The sequence below is a fragment of the Etheostoma spectabile genome, unplaced genomic scaffold (genome assembly GCF_008692095.1).
Source record: "Etheostoma spectabile isolate EspeVRDwgs_2016 unplaced genomic scaffold, UIUC_Espe_1.0 scaffold121, whole genome shotgun sequence".
NCBI classification, from domain to species: domain Eukaryota; kingdom Metazoa; phylum Chordata; class Actinopteri; order Perciformes; family Percidae; genus Etheostoma; species Etheostoma spectabile.
The window spans coordinates 196,264-211,615 of NW_022605571.1; positions in this window are offsets into that span (position 1 = coordinate 196,264).

The following is a 15,352-nucleotide window of genomic DNA, read 5'->3' on the forward strand; positions in this document are numbered from 1 at the left end:
ATAATACAGATTTACAGGTATAATACAAACGTTTACAGTAAATAATACAGACTTTACAGTTAATAATAAAGACTTACAGTTAATACAAACTCTTACAGTTACATAAAAAAAATACAGACTTTCAGTAATACTAAAGGACTGTACAGTTATATACAAAACTTTACGTTATAATACAAACTTTACAGTAAATAATAAAGCACTTGACAGGAAGAATAAAAGGACTTTACAGTAGATAATAGACTACAGTCAAATACAAAACTGGACAGTATATACAGGCTTTACAGTAATAATACAGACTTTACAGTAATCTACAGACTTACAGTATAATACGACCTTTACAGTTAAAATACAGGACTTTTAAGTTATAATAGGCACCTGTCAGTACTATACGACTTTACAGTAATAATACATAACTTTACAGTAATATACAGACTTTTAAAGTAATAATAGACTTTACGGTTTATAATGAAAGCTTTACAGTTATACTACAGACTTACAGTATACTAAGATTTACAGTTATAAACAGACTACAGTTATAAGAGACTTACCTTATAATACAGACTTTAACAGTTATAATACAGCTTTACAGTTATAATAAAGACTTTACAGGTATACTAAGATCCTTGTACAGTTTATAATAAAGACTTTTACAGTATAATACAGACTTACAGGTATAATAGACGTACAGTCTAATACAGACTTTACGTTATAATACAGACGTTACAGTTATAATAAGACTTTACCTTTATAATAAAGATTTTACAGTTATAATACAGACTTTACAGGTTTTTTTTTTTAAATCATACGACTGTACAGTAAAGAAATACAAACTTACAGTAATAATAAAGACTTACAGTTATAATAAGACTTGTAACCAGGTAAGAAAAATACAGACTGTACAGGTTATTAATACAGACTGTACAGTATAATAAAGACCCTTTACAGTAATAATGTAAAGACTTTACAGTTTATAATACAGACTTTACAGTTATAATACAGACTTTACAGTAATAATACAGACTTTACAGTAATAATAAAGACTTTACAGTAATAATACAGACTTTACAGTAATAATACAGACTTTACAGTTATAATTAAGACAAGTATTGAGTGGTTGTATTTTAAATGAGCAGAAGTAAAGTAGAAGTGACGTAACAGCTGTTATATATTCAAACGGTTATGTTAAAGTTTTGGGGTCTTGTACTTGCTGTCTCAGCTAGCCCGTAGCTCGAACTAGCGTTAGCTAAGCGAACGTTAGCTTTCCGGTGGAGGCGGAAACAGACTTTCTTTAACTGTCTATGGGAAAACAGGATCGTGCAGGGTCGTAATATCCGCATGTACCAGGACATCATCATGGACATCATCATGGGGACATTCATTCATGACGTCATCTGACGCTTGCACAGAACGGATCGTGGTTACCGACAAGCTAAGGGAGTCTAGCAATGTGTTCTCTTCTTATTCTTTAAGGCTAAAGGAGGTTAGCATGGTTCTCTTCTTCCTCTTTCAGCTAAAGGTGTCTAGCAATGTGTTCTTCTTCTTCTTCGTTCAGGCTGTAAAGAATCCTAGCAAATTGCTCTTCTCTTCTTTCAGGACTCAAAGGATGTCTATAGCAAGGTCTTCTTTTCTTCTTTCAGGTAAAGGTGTTAGCAATGTCTTCTTCTTCTCTTCAGGCTACTACAAGGGTCTAGCAATGGGTCTTCTTCTTCTTCTTTCAGGCTAAAGTTGTCTAGCAATGCGCTTCTTCTTTTCTGCAGGCTAAAGGTGGCTAGCAATGTCTTCTTCTCTTCTTCTTCTTCTTTCAGGCTAAAGGTGTCTAGCATGTCTTCTTTTCTTCTTTCAGGCTAACCTAAAGGTGTCCTAGAAATGTCTTCTTCTCTTCTTGCAGGTAAAGGGTGTCTAGCAAATGTCGTATTCTTCTTATTCTTAGTAAGGCTAAAGGTGTTAGGGTGTCTTCTTATGTCTTCTCAGGCTAAAGGTGTCTAGCAATGTCTTTCTTCTTCTTCTTCTTCTTTCAGGCTAAAGGTGTCTAGCAATGTCTTCTTCTTCTTCTTTCAGGCTAAAGGTGTCTAGCAATGTCTTCTTCTTCTTCTTTCAGGCTAAAGGTGTCTAGCAATGTCTTCTTCTTCTTCTTCTTCTTTCAGGCTAAAGGTGTCTAGCAATGTCTTCTTCTTCTTCTTCTTCTTTCAGGCTAAAGGTGTCTAGCAATGTCTTCTTCTTCTTCTTTCAGGCTAAAGGTGTCTAGCATGCTTATCTTCTTCTTTCCGCGCTCATGAAAGGTTGTCTAGCCAGGTCATCTTCTTCTTCTTCGTATGTTTCAGGCTAAGGTGTCCTAGCGGTGTCTTCTTCTTCTTCTTTCAGGCTAAAGGAGTCTAGCAATGTCTTCTTCTTCTTCTTTCAGGCTAAAGGTGTCTAGCAGTCTTCTTCTTCTTCTTTCAGGCTAAAGGTGTCTAGCGGTTTCTTCTTCTTCTTTCAGGCTAAAGGAGTCTAGCGGTGTCTTCTTCTTCTTCTTCTTCTTTCAGGCTAAAGGTGTCTAGCAATGTCTTCTTCTTCTTCTGTCGGCTAAAGGTGTATGCAGTCGTCTGCTTGTTCTTTCAGGCTAAGGTGTTAGCGGTGGTATTCTTCCTTTTTTAGGCTAAAGGATCTAGCGGTTGTTATTTTGTCTTTCAGGCTAAGGTGGTCTACGCACTGGGCTTCTTCTTCGTCTTCTTCTTTCAGGCTAAGGTTGTCTAGCAATGTCTTCTTCTTATGCTTCTTATTTAAGGCTTAAAAGGTGTCTTAGCAATGCTTCTTCTTCTCTTTCAGGATAAAGGGTCTAGCAATGTCTTCTTCTTTTATTTCAAGGCCTAAAGGTGTATAGAAATGTCTTCTTCTTCTCTTCTTCTTCGGCTTATAAAGGTGGGCCTAAGCGTGTTTCTGTTTCTTCTTTCAGGTAAAGGAGTCTAGCAAGTCTTCTTCTTCGTCCAGGCCTAAAGGTGTTAGCAAGTATTCTTCTTCTTCTTTCAGGCGTACAAGGTGTTCTAGCGGTGTCTTCTTCTTCTTCAGGCTAAAGGAGCTACGTGTTTGTCTCTCCTTCTTTTCTTCTGTTCAGGCCTAAAGGGTCTAGCAATGTATTTCTTCTTCTTCTTTCAGGTAAACGGTGCTAGCAAGTCTTCTTCTTCTTCTTTGACGCTAAAGGGGTTCTAGCGGGTGTAGTTCTTATTATTTTAGGCTAAAGGAGTCGAGCGGTGTTCTTCGTTTTCTTCTTTTAGGCTAAAGGAGTCGAGTGGGGTCTTCTTATTCTTCTTTATTCTTTCAGGCTTAAAGGAGTCTAGGCGGTGGTCTTTCGTTCTTCTTTCAGCTAAACCGGAGTCTAGCAATGGTCTTCTCTCTTCTTCTTCTTTCAGGCGAAAGGAGTCTAGCAATGTCTTCTTCTTTTCTTTCAGGCTAAAGGAGGTCTAGGGTGTCGGGCTTCTTCTTTCTTTCAGGCGAATGAGTCTGCCTGGGTATTCTGATCTTCTTAGTCTTTTCAGGATAAAGGAAGTCCAAGATCATACCGTTGTCGGGAGCCAAGGTTGAGGAACGAAAGCCCGGAGACAGTCAGTAAAAAGAGGACGAGTCGCTCGCCGACGTTACCCCCGAAGAGGTACGACGCAGCTGAAAGCATGGTCAGCAACAACACACAATGACGCACAACGTCACGCAACAGCACGCAACAAAACTCTCTAACACAGAACAACACCGCAACAACACTCAACAACACAGAACAAACATAAGAACAACACCGCCAAACAAAAAATAAAACAACACAGAACACCACAGAACAACACCTGCAACAACACTAACTAAACACAGAAAACAACACCGCAACAAATAAACAAACAAAGAACAACACCGCAACAACACTCAACAACACCGCAACAACACTCAACAACACCGCAAACAAAAACACTCAACAACACAGAACAACACCGCAACAACACTCAACAACACAGAACAACACAGAACAACACCGCAACAAACACAGAACAACACCGCAACAACACTCAACAACACAGAACAACACCGCAACAACACTCAACAACACAGCAACCAACCACAGAAACAAACTAACGCCAAAAATCACTTCAACACACAGAACAACACTCGCAACCAAAAAAACACCTCAAAACAAACCACAGAAAATCACAGCAACAAACAGCACAACAACACAGAAACCCACAGACAAACACCGGCAACAACACTAGATACAAGCACAGAACATACACTCAACCACTCAACAACAAAGAAACAACACCAGAACAACAAAGGAACACCAATGCAACAAACACCGCAACAACACAGAAACAACACGCCCACTACGATTCCAACAACACTCAACAACACAGAAAAAACTAAACAAAAACCCCCCACCGCAACAACAATCAAATAAACACGAAACACCACCGCATACAACACTCAACACACAGCAGAACAAGCACAACACCGCAAACAACACCCAGAACAACACAGAACACATCAAAACAACACTCATACAAACACAGAACAACACAGAACAACACAGAACAACACCGCAACAACACAGAACAACACTCAACAATACCGCAACAACACCGCAACAACACAGAACAACACCGCAACAACACTCAACAACACTCAACAACACAGAACAACACTCAACAACACCGCAACAACACTCAACAACACTCAACAACACAGAACAACACTCAACACCACTCAAAACACCAACAAACACAGAACTACACACACAGTCTCCAACATCATACAAACACAGAACCACCACTCTCAACCAACACAGAAAAACACAGACCTACAACGCAACACACTCACCACCAACACCCGCCAAAAACTACAAAAACACTCAACAAAAACCAGGACATCAAACACCGCCAACCACACACTTCTAACAAAAACCAGAACAGACACAGCAAATTCAAACACCGAACAAACCAGAACAACACCGGAACAACACTCAACAACACTCAACAACACAGAACAACATCAGGAACAAACACCGCCAACTAACCACCCAACAACACAGACAACATCCCGCCACAAACTACCCACACCAAACATCTCAACCAAACCACAGAACAACACCTCAACAAACCCGCACCCACCCCTACCATTACAATCATCCTCGCCACCCATCACGAACAACCCCGCCAACACCAACACTCAACAACACAGAACAACACAGAACAACACCGCAACAACACAGAACAACACAGAACAACACTCAACAACACTCAACAACACCAGAAAACAACTATCAGGATTACATACACAGAACATTACACCGCAACAACACAGAACACACTCAACACTACCGCAAAACAAAACACGCAAAAACACGGGAACAACCCGCAACACACTTCCCCCCCAACACCCTCTCCACCCACATTTGCGTCCAATCATTACCCACATTTGCACCCCAAACTCAACAAACACCGCCAACAACACTCAACAACTATTTTCACACACACCCCACTTAACACTCCCATCTCAACCATCACCATTCAACTACCCATCTCACAACACAGAATCTCCCCAATCCACAGCAAATCTCAAAAAAACACAAGACCACATACTCCCAACTCAATCATCCCCCACCCACAGAACAACATCTAGAAAATTTTTATTTTCACCCCGCGCCCCCCCCCACCAAACAATCAACCATACCCACCCGCACAAAAAAAACCTACTCCACTAAACAACACCACACCCCACAACTGCTAACAACACCCCCCTCCCCTGCCAACCAACATCCTCTCACCGCAACCCCGCCAAAAAAACGAAACACGCTAACGACCCAAGCAACAACACTCACGGCATTCTACAACACGCAACAAACACCGCAAAAAACACTCAACAACACCACTAACAAACATAGCAACAACAACTGCCAACAAACACCAGACAACACCGAAACGAACCCCGCCTTCCCCCGGACACAAAAACACTCAACAACTCATTCTGCAAACCAACCCACTCCCACACAATCACGCCCGCCTTCCCTTTTCCCCCCCCCTTTTTTTTTGACACACACTCGCACAAACACAGAACCCAACACCTCAAATCAAACACCGGCACACGAACATCGTAACCAACACAGAACAACGCCTTAATCATTACACGTGAACAAACACTCAATATCAAACACCACTTCCCATAAACAAAATAAGTAGACCCACAACAGAGACAACACACACCCAGAAAAAACAACACTCAACAACACACAATGACGCACAACTTCATGCAACATCATTCACACCACACAAACCCATCCCTGCCCCAACATACTCCACCAGAACAAACAACAAACGAACCACGGTAACAACACCGCAGCACCCCAACACCACCCCCCCCCCCCCCCCCCCAGCCAACAACTCCAGTCGAACAATACCACATTATCAACAACACCCGCACCGATCCCCCCCCCCCCCCCCCCCAATTTTTCCCCACATTTTTTGGATACAAACACGGAACAAACACAGCACCACACAACTTCTCTTTTTTTTTATCAACAATAATACGGGTCCAATCACACTTCCCACACAACATCGCTCCCCACAATAACTCTCAAAAAACACTCAAACCAATTCCGCACCCCCAGCAACCAACTGCATACGGACACGGATAAAATACCGCAACAAACAGAAAAAACACCTAGCACACAACCGCAAAGACACAGAACACCTGGCCACTAACTCACTCTCGTTCCCTACAACACCTCCCCCAACCTTTCCACCTTTTACTTTCCCCTTCACTCTTCTTCCTCCTAGCCGCTCCCACTCAACACACCACGACCAACCAAAACACCGTACACCCAACCAATCAACAACACTAAACAACACCGCATCAACCGCAGCAACAAGCATAACAAACCGACAGAAACTACCCCTCCACAGAACTAACCACGGACCACACACTACTCACCCAGTTCAAAACACACCCCACTCAACCAACCACCCAAAATTGCTAGCCCCCAGCACGACAACAAGAACAACACAAGGAACAACAAACGCATACAAAACCGGATACAACACAGAACCCACACACTTCAACAACACTCAACAACCACAGAACTCCCGACACAGAAACATCACTCCCACCGCCTGATAACACCTTCTTATTTGTTCCCCCCACCCACCACCTGCCAACCAACACCCACGACATCACACGACCCCAGAACAACACCTCCAAACAAGGTACCTCGCAACCTCCACCCCTCAATCCCACCCAGCTTAAACACTTCCCAACACCATGGAACAAACAACCACTACCTCCCCTGCTCCCACTCCCAAAAATTCTCATACACCCAACACTCAACAACACATTTGAACAACAAGCCAGTACCAACATCAATTCAAACAACCCGCCAAAACATTACATCCTCCCTGCCTCATTAAACCACACTCAAACATACCCACTCACATTCCCCACCAACCACACCCAGAACACACCCACCACTCACCGACCTACCCACCTCTCACACCCCTTTCCCACTTCTCCCACACTCCAGAAACACAGACCCCCCCCCCCACTTTCCCTACCTACTCGCTCAGCAACACTCAACTAAACCACCCCGACAAAACCACATAATCACTCAACCAACCACCCCAACCTAACACAACATCGCAACAAACACTGCAACAAACACTCTAAATTCACACACCCCGCAAAACATAAACACCTCCCACACCCAACACCTCAACACGATCACGCCCGAGAACAACACCAGCCCAACACAACTCAAACCAACACTCCGCTACACGCAGTTTACCTGACAACAATCAACACCACACTCTACCCAAATCACATGCCACACAACAACCGCACAAAACCAGCACCCCACCAAACCGCCTCCCTCTAACAATCAACTGCTCTTCCCTACAACCAAAACTTTCTCACAACATAACCCGCATATCACACTCATTGAATCCAATCACTGCTAACACACACAGACCACATACATACTCAACAACACACACACTGCACGCCACAACCCAGTTCACCCCTCCCGCCAACTTTACATTTCAGCACCCAACTAAAAACACCGCACACAACAAACGCAACAATACCACAAGCACACCACCCATCCATTTCCCAATTCCACCGGTCACAACAGCCATCCCTCCCTCAACAACACAGCAAAAATAAACCAATCCAACAACACTCAACGACATAGAACAACACCGCAACAACACTCAACAACAACCTGCCACCACGCCCCCCTTCCTCCTACGACAACCACTCACAACACCTCAACAACAACCGCCAAAAAAACACCGCATACAACACCAGATACCCCAACCCCGCCCTTAACCAACACGGTCTCAAACAAAATCTCAACAACACTAGCAACAACATAGAACAACACGCAACAACACAGAACAACACTCAACAACACACAATGACGCACAACTTCATGCAACATCACACAACAACACAGAACAACACAGAACAATACCACAACAACACTCAACAACACGGAACAACACCGCAACAACACTCAACACACTCAACAACACCGCAACAACACTCAACAACACGGAACAGCACCGCAACAACACTCAACAAAGCCGCATCAACACCGCAACAACACCGCAACAACACCACAACAACACTCAAAAAATCATCAACTAAACCGCCACCTACCCACCGCCAAGCCAACACAGAACAACACCCGCAAAAAGTCCACCAGCACCCACAACTACCTGGATACAACACCGCAAACACACCATCAACCAACACGCCATACCAAACACACGCTATCCTCAACACACACAACAACTGTCAATCAACCAACATCCAAACCCAACACGCATCAACACGCATCTAACAGAACAACACCGCAACAACACTAAGGGCACTCAACAACTCACATCTTGTAGTGATGCCATGTTTTCAGATGTCTTCATCAGCTGGTCCTGTTTCCGTTTCAGGGAGAGATAGGGCCCCGCACTTACTCGTACTGCGTTGACCCCCCTTCAGACCAGGACTTCGCACTTTGTCATGGAGCCCCAAACTTCTCGCAGCCAAGTACACCTGCCATTACAGAGCCCCGGAGCCCTATCTACAAACCCCAAACGGGCACTAGGGTACGAACCGGCCCGGCCCAAACCCTGCACCGAAACACCTAACACAGCCAATCAGCACGAGCTTACATGGGCCGGCAACACACGCCTACGACTATCTACAGGGGTCAACCCCTGACCTCGACCTTCGTACCCATGACATCGGCAACTCTGTGGAACCCCGGACGGTTTAAACACTGGTTCTTGGTCTAAAAAAGTTGGTCCTGGTCTAAACCTGGTCCTGGTCTCTGTGTGGACAGGTCTAAACCTGGTCCTGGTTTGAACCTGGACCTGGTCTACACCCCTTGGTAACGGGCTATTACAATCCTCCACAGTCAGGGTTTCGTCTGTTGGCCCAATAGATACTCACCCCAACCCGATTGGTCAGGTACACATGGTCCCGGGTTAAAACTGCGCCCCTCGGCCTCGCATAAACTGGTCTATCCGACACCGGTGGTGGTCTAAACACAGTCATCGGTACTGCTTAAACGTTGGTGAATATACGCGGTCCCTGGGGTCCTCGGCTTGTCATCAGTTATTGCGCCTGCTCTTCAATCGACGACCCCGTCCCTTTGCCCCCCCTACGTGCTCCGTGCCGGGAAACTTCGGCCACACCACTCTAGACCCATCCAGTCCCCGGCGGGCTGGAAGACTGCTGAAACAATCCGCCCCACAAGCCCCCTCTGTCGAGCTCTGCCCCTTATCGCCGAAACCACACACTACTACCGCCCGACGACGAGTGCTAACCCTGCCGTTACCCCCCTCTTGCTTTTGCAAAGCTCCCCGGCGCGTCCCCCGCACAGCTGCACGACCATCCATTCAACCCAAGACAAACAAGGTAGATTACACCACCCTCACACAGTATTCCCCAGACAGGCGAGACAGACAGCCGTTTTAGAGACAGGACAGACAGAGTAGTACAGACCCACAGGTTTAGATGACAGGGAAAGACAGGACAGGGTAGATTCGGGCTGGGTAGGGGTTTGTTTTTTATTTTTTTTCTGGGGCCGGGGGGGGGGCGGCGGGGGGTGGGCCGATTTCGGAGACAGAAGGTAGACACTAGCAGGTTAGAGCACAGACAGTACAGACAGGTTAGCAGCCCAGACCAGTTACGATAAGGTTAGACGTTGACAGACCAGCGTAGCACAGACAGGTTAAGAGACAGGAAAACCCGGAAAGGTGGTAGTCAGACCGGACTAGTTCAGACAGGACAGGTTTAGAGTACAGGACAGGTACGACAGAACGCGTTAACAGACAGACAGGTAGACACCGACAGACCCGGTTAGAGACAGGCCGGTAGACAGGCAAGGTTACGTAAACAGGACAGGTTAGAGGACCAGCCAAGGTTAGATCGACCAGGCCTTAGAGACACGACAGTGTAGGCAGACATGAGCAGGTCTTACGTACAGACAGGTAGACAGACAGACAGGTTAGCAGACAGACAGGTACGAAGACAGAAGCCGTACAGCGACACGACAGGGCACGACAGACACTCGGGTCAGAGACAGACAGGGTACGACAGACAGGGTAAGAGGACGTATCCGGTCAGAAATGCGACAGGTTCGATGACACAGGTCCTTTAGACGATTCAGGGAAGGTAGGAATGGGTTGTTGCGTTACTGTCGAATCAACCATCAATACCCCCACCACGTAATGACTGTGACTGCGTCCGCGTATTCCTGGCCCTTAACCCGTCCTCCCCCACAACAACAGGTGTAATACCAGGTGGCCCCTACACCACCCTCACTCACCGGACCGCCGCGCCTCCAGTCATACCAGGCCTTGCCCACCCAGAAGCCCGGGGGCACACTCACAGCCCCTACCAGCTACGGCCCCACATAAAGAAGCACGGCGGCCCACAACCAATGCTGGACGAAGTTGACGTACACCGTCACTACTGCGCCACGCCTCCGTACCGGTGAAGGATGACGGAAGAGCTGGCCCTCGGGCGTTCATCAAGTCGCGCCTTCCCCCATACCTGAGCCCAAAGGCTGAGACACCTCCCCCACGCATAAGAATACCGCTAGGTCACCCCACACAGTCCATTCTCCCTCTACCGCTACGACGAGTACCTGACCCCCCCACGCATACGGACGACCGTCTACGCACCCCCCGCACCACCCGCTTACGACGAGACTGACCCCCCCCACGCCTACGACTACCGCTACGCCCCCCCCAGCACCTACGCTACGACGGAGTACTGACCACAACACGCCTAGACCTACACCTCAACGCTAATGGACCCCAGAGCATACTCTGGAACTCCCCCCCACTGGAGCAAAACCCCCCCACACTGAGAGGAGAAAACCCCCCCCATGCCATAAAACAGAAATATCCCTGGACCTTCAGACATTCTCATATGTACATGTGTATATACACGATATCAAATATGGCACAGTATAATATAGATTAACTTTATACATAAGAGTTAAATACATTTATACCAAACCTGCTCATCAGATACACAACTTCACAAATCTTAAAAACATGCATTCTATCGATACACACTCACAAAAATCTTAACACTATGCTCAGCAGATAACACTCACACACATCTAAACAACTGTCTAAGAAATACACACCTAAAAACACATTACACCACCTGCTAATCAGATATCACCACTCACACACATCGTTGACAACTCCAAACGCGCTGCCTCTAAGAGTAGGAGGGTCTCGGCACTACACTCATTGCCCACAGGAAACCTGGACGTGGGACGAGGAGGGCCTGGCCGCGGTGATCCGAAACCAGCAACCTCCCATGGGGACGGGCCTCGCCCGCTCTACCGCGTCTTCGTATCCCGCCACACGCCCCAATATAATATGTATCACCCTAATAATCACATTCACCTTCACAAAATATACTACTAGCCCTGAGGTGTTATATACATACAATGTACCTGTAATACTATGGGCTGTGTATACTGAACTAGATATGCCTACCTTGCACTACCCAATAACCCGTCATAGGAACCCTATCCTATTCCTTATATCGCCGTGTCGCACTCCTCACCTCACCTGTCCTCATATCCCCTTGGAGTCCGACTAGAATACGGAATATATTATTATACATACTATGTATGGACCTAGATATCTTATAAATATATGTATGCTATACTTAAGGTGTGCCTGCCTTTCGTAATGTACTATGGTATGTATGTATTGTTACTCTGTTACCTTCATACCTAGGCTAACTATATTCATTGCTAAGCGCCAGATCAGAGCTGATTTCCTTGACCGTTTATTGATGTTTTCTTGACTTGATTCAAAATTTTTTGAAGTTCTCTTTTGCCAAAAGTCTTGTTTTTGCTCCGCTACTTGTGGCTATCGGAATGAACACGTTCCAACATGCTGGGGGGGACAACAGGAACTAGAGGACTAAGGACTACAGGATAAGGGCTACAGGACTACAGAGTCCTACAAGACAAAGGACTCAGGGACTACAGAGTACAGGGGGAATACAGGGACTACAGGACTACACGGCGACAGGACTACAGGGACTAAAGGACTACAGGAGCTACCGAGGCTACACGCTACAGGACCTACAGAGATAAAGGATACAGAGCGACAGGACTAAGAATAGGGCGGGACTGACAACGGTCTCGTGCGGGCGGCCCGGTGGGGGGGAGGGTGGTTAATCGCTGGAAGTTCGTCATTTAGTTAAAAGCAGTTTGACGAGTGATACAAATGTAATAATAGAATGTTGATAAAGCAGCATGTGTGGAGGTAGATCTACCCGTCTACCCTAAACCCACCACACCACAGCATCACTCCACACACACACACAGGCACCACACACCCACACACACACCACGGCACCCCACACACACACCACGCACACCACACACACACACACACACAAACACATCACCACACTATAATTACACACACACAACGCACACCACACACACACGCACACCAAATCACACACACACACCCACTACACCCCCACCACACCACAATCAAACCAATAACCACACCCTACCACACACCACTACACATCCCAATACGACCCACATTATAACACACGACCCCACACACCACATCTCCACGTCGCCCTTAAAAAAGACAACAGACATCCACCAAAGATAAGAAACGGGACACACTTCACATCTGGGCCCCAACACCACCACAATACTCACCAAAAACCACCAGAACGCACATGTAAATAATCCAATATTTTTTAGCGTGTATAAGTAGCATGCATATTAATCAACAGACTCAATGTAAAAATCACTATTTTTAGCGTGTTATAGAGCAGCATTCTCCACATGACCCATGTAATATCACAAATGATCTTTTAGCTGTGTATAGGCAGAGATCGCCCCGGACTCCATGTAATAACGCCACTGTTTTTAGCGTGTATAGAGCAGCATATCATCCACCAGGAACTCCATGTAAATAATCCTCTTTTAGCGTGTTTTAGAGACCAGGCATTATCCCACCAGGGACCTCCATGTAACTAATCAATACTTTTAGCGTGTTTAGAGCAGCATATCTACACCAGACGCCAGTAAAAATCACTACTTTTAGCCTGTATAGAGCAGATATCTCCCACCAGACTCCATGTACAATAAGTCACGACTTTTCATTGTATTAGAGCAAGCATATTCAACATGTAATGGGTGAATTAAGAGTTTAGTCCAACCAAGACCTAGGAGTGGGTGATTGGTCGAACAGTGGAAAAGATGAACCAAGACGGCTTTTGGTGGTTTTATGTAGTTTCGTCCCACTTTGGAATGCACGTGTGTTTTAAGTGATAAAAGGTGTGATTTTGACATGGGAGTATGGTGGGTGTGGTGATGGTGCAGGGCCGATTCCTGGGATGCGTTACGGGGTGAGGACGCTGCAGCAGCTCAAATCGCTTGCGTGGTTTGTCTGGATGGCTTGCAGACTGTCGTGAGTAAGACATGTCTGTTTTGGAACAGGACGCGTCGGGACAGGGACTGTACTCCCAGTGTGAACTGCCTGAGCACGAGACGGGGATCGTCTCTTCATGCACCTTCCATTACCCAAACTACGCTACAGGCATGCTACCCTAAATATCCCTCAACTACTCTAATTGTGTTCACAGGTCAGAGGCAAGAACAAACAAAAAAACAAACACAAACACACAACACACAAAAGCCAACACACAGACAGTAACCAAAAAGCCACACGCAAACAAAGCACACCACCACACACCACACCCCCCCCCCAAACACACAGACAAACCACCCCCCAGACGCACATCTCCACACACTAGGACAAACACCCAGACCACACACAGAGACACAACACACACACACCAGACACAATCAAACACACACACAGCACACACACAACACACCAGACACACCACTACACAAAAAACCCACACAAACACAGACACACACCACACACAAACACACACACCAACAACACATCACCACACCAGACACTACACACAGAGACACAAACAACAGACCAACAACCCAAACACACCAGACCACACCAACACACACAACAGTCACACCCACAGAGACCCCACACACACACACCCCCCCCCACCCCATCACCCGACCACAACAACAGGCACCACCACACACCACACACACACACACAATAATAGGATAACCTCAGCACATAGTATGGACACCAACCACCACACCCAACACACACCACACACACACACATAGACACACACCCAACATGAAAACACACCACACACACACCCACACACCAAACAGACACAAACACCACAGACACAACACCAGACACACACCACCCCAGACAAACACACACCCACAGCAAAAAACCACACACAGAGACACAAACACAAACCACCAACACACACCAGCAAAAGACAAACAAACACAAACACAAAACACACACAAACCCCAGACGCCTAAACCCACTACCATAGTTGACACAGATGGCATGATATATTATATATAGTATGGAAAATATAAGGGGTATATACAATACATTGTACATATAGTTGTGAGATCTTTGGAGCGAAGGATTTCGCTGTAGTTGGTCTCCTGATTGTGATTCCTGTGAATAGAGATAAGGACGTACTGTCATGTTGATAAGACTCTCACGGCACGAAGAAGGACACACACACACACACACCACAAAAACAACGACATCTCGACAGCTCTTGATAATAAGCAACATTGTGCAGCGCTTTTTGTTGATGTGTCAAAAGCCTTTGACTCTGTAAATCATATTTTACTCAAAGAGAGACTGATCCATATTGGATTATCTAAAAAGGCAGTTGGATGGATCTGTAATTATCTCACTGACAGGTC